This window comes from Elephantulus edwardii, unplaced genomic scaffold, assembly GCF_000299155.1.
Source record: "Elephantulus edwardii isolate Elephantulus edwardi_28Jun2011 unplaced genomic scaffold, EleEdw1.0 scaffold00236, whole genome shotgun sequence".
Lineage (NCBI taxonomy): Eukaryota > Metazoa > Chordata > Mammalia > Macroscelidea > Macroscelididae > Elephantulus > Elephantulus edwardii.
This window is the reverse complement of record NW_006399986.1, coordinates 2,835,693-2,838,788: the sequence shown is the minus strand read 5'-3', so window position 1 is coordinate 2,838,788 and position 3,096 is coordinate 2,835,693.

The following is a 3,096-nucleotide window of genomic DNA, read 5'->3' as shown; positions in this document are numbered from 1 at the left end:
CACCACACCACCCCCACCATCACCACCAAGACCATCATATCTACTACACCACCACCACACCGCAACCACCATCACATCACCAAGACCATCATATCTACCACACCATCACCACCACCACCATCACACCTCCATCACCACCACCAAGACTATCATATTTACCACACCATCACCACCATAACCATCACTAACAATCATAGTCATCATCACCATGGCCACCATCTCCAACATCACCAGCACCATCACACCCATCACCGCCATCACCATCATCATCACCACCATTACCAGTGACATCACCACCAAGGTCGCCATCTCCACCACCACCAGCACCATCACCACTACCACAATAATCATCATCATCATCACCACCACCACCTACACCACCAGAACTATGACCAACACCACTACCCTATCACCGCCAGGGCCACCATCTTCACCACCAGCATCACCACCACACACCACCACCACCACACTGCCACCATCATACAATAACCATCACTACCACCAACATTACAATCACCACCACCACCATCACCCTTCTTGGTCCCTGAATGACTTTCCTCTTCCCTCACAATTTTCCCAAGGGCTAGATTTTACTTTTGCTGAAATTGAACAGGTAACTCAAACCAGCCCAGGAACAGCCACTGAGTGAGAGAGAGAGAGAGAGTCCACAGAGCTTGTCCCTGACTTAACCTCAACAGAGGACAGGCTATGAGGCTGGGGGAGCAGGTTCCAGATGTGTGTGTGTGTGTGTGCATGCTCTTCCAATGTGGTAGAGTGCTCTGTGATAAATACTGGTATATAAGAACAAACCAACAAAAATGACTTCTTTTTTTAAGATTTTTTTTTTAGATTTTAATGAAGGTTTACAAAGAAGTTGGATTTCCATTCATTCATTGTTGCACATTTTCCTTCCTGTCCCCCCCCCCCCCCCAGTTCAGCTTTTTCTTTGGAAAAAAGTTCTGCAACTCTTATTCTGGACTCTTGAAAAATGACTTTATTTTTTAAAGAATTTTTTAATTATACATTTAAATGAAAATTTACAGAAACTTTGGCTTTCCATACATTCATTGTGGCACTTTTCTCCCTGCCCAACCCCACCCTTCCCCCGCCCCAGTACACTCTTCTTTTTCAAAAGTAAAAGAAAAATTCTTTCATTGTTTTTCAATCCCTTCCCCCAGGTCCACTCCACTATGCAGCCTTCATTCTCGACTCCTGTCATGACAATAATGCCTAATCATATATCCCTTTTAAACAGTTCTCTTCCTCATCTGTTTCAATGCAGTATACATTATTTATCCCATATTTCTCAGTCTCCCCCCAACGCCGAGGTCAGTCCTGTTTTACACCAGTGGCACTAAGCAGTATTTGTCCTTTTGTGACTGAGATACTTCACTCAGCATAATGTCCTCCAGGGTCACCACCCATTTTGAAAAATATTGCATGAGTTCCTTGGAAAAACGACTTCATTTTTGAGGAACATGTGCAGAGGAAGTGAAATTTAGATAAAGACTAAAAGCAACTGCCACTTTTTCCTGTTTGTTTCCCACGATTTCCATCTCAATTCCTTTCTTAATTTTGTAATAAACTCAACTGTTTTCTTCCTCAGCAACTCCCCTGTCAAGAGGGGAGTTCCTTGAAATAAGACCCTGCGTGTCCACAAGGGGGAGCACTGAGAAGGTGGTGCACAGGTGTGTAGAGTCGGCAGTGCCACGTGGGAGGTAACAGCTATCTCAATTTAAGGAGAGAGATTCAGTGCACCCCAGACTGAGGAGAGAAATGGGCAGTGTCAGGTTTTCCAGATAGCACAATGAGCTCTTCTCCAAGAGGTTGGCAGTTATTGTCCACTCACAGTTTCTCAGGAATAAATACCTGTCATTCTGATTCAGAAAGATTATGGCCCTTGAAATGACAATAAATATAGAAGAATCTTGATCAGAAGGGGAAATTGTAGGACAGAATGTTACATTATAAGGGATAGTAGACTCTCAGGATCCATGGAAGTCTGACGAATCCCTGAAATTATTACCCTGTGACCAACTTTAAACCAAGAATATTCTCTGGAGTCTTCTTAAAAGCAAACAGTGAGAGAGCTCTGGTGGCCTAGTGGCAAGAAGCTGCACTGTAATCCCAGAGGTGCGCGGTTCGAATCCACCAGATGCTCTGCTGGAGAAGGAGGGACAATCTCCTCCTGTATCAGTCAGATCTGATTTGATGGTACACACACTAATAGTAGTAGTAGTAGTAGGAGGAGGAGGAGGAGGACTAATAGGTTTTCAGAGGCAGTAACTCGCATAGGAGAAGATTGTTCATCTTTCTCTCATGAAACGTCTGGTGGATTTGAAACACAAACCTTTGTATTGGCAGTATAGCATTATGTTCTTTTAAGAACTATTGCTACAGAATCAAATGTACACTAGGCACTCAAAAGATTAAATAGGATCAATAGGAGGCAGTGAGTTTATGTTACAGAGAGAAGAGTAACTCAGAAAAGCAAAGTGACGTGGTTGCACATGCTGACTTGTACATGCAGGAACCTTGGACTGGTATATGCTTTCCCTTGTGTAGTTTCAACAACAAAATTAAAATAGGAAGAAGAAAAAACATCGCAGTGCACAGTTATCTTCTGACATTCATGGCTCTCTGTGAGTCCAAGTTGACTCACTTGCAACTGGTTTTCTCACTCAAGTGACTTCAGGGGTTCAGAGGTTCGATCCCAAGGACAGGATCCGGCTCCATACTTGTCATGGAATGTGCAGAATGCACCCCCCTGAGTCTGTGAAGTTAAGGCAGTGGTGCAACCCAAGGAAGTGTGAGAGAGAAATGGGCAAGGATGTGAGAACCTGGATTTACCTACACCTGGATTTGAGGGTCCTCGGTCTGTGTGTTTGTGTGTGCCCCATGGGGCCCTTGTGTAGAAAGTTCTCAGTATAAATCCAAGGAGTTAGGGACCCTTGATATTGTTTGGGGGGCTCTGCTCAGTGTGACCCTGAAGGAGGAGGGACTTGGTTCTTTCTTTCTTTCTTTCTTTCTTTCTTTCTTTCTTTCTTTCTTTCTTTCTTTCTTTCTTTCTTTCTTTCTTTCTTTCTTTCTTTCTCT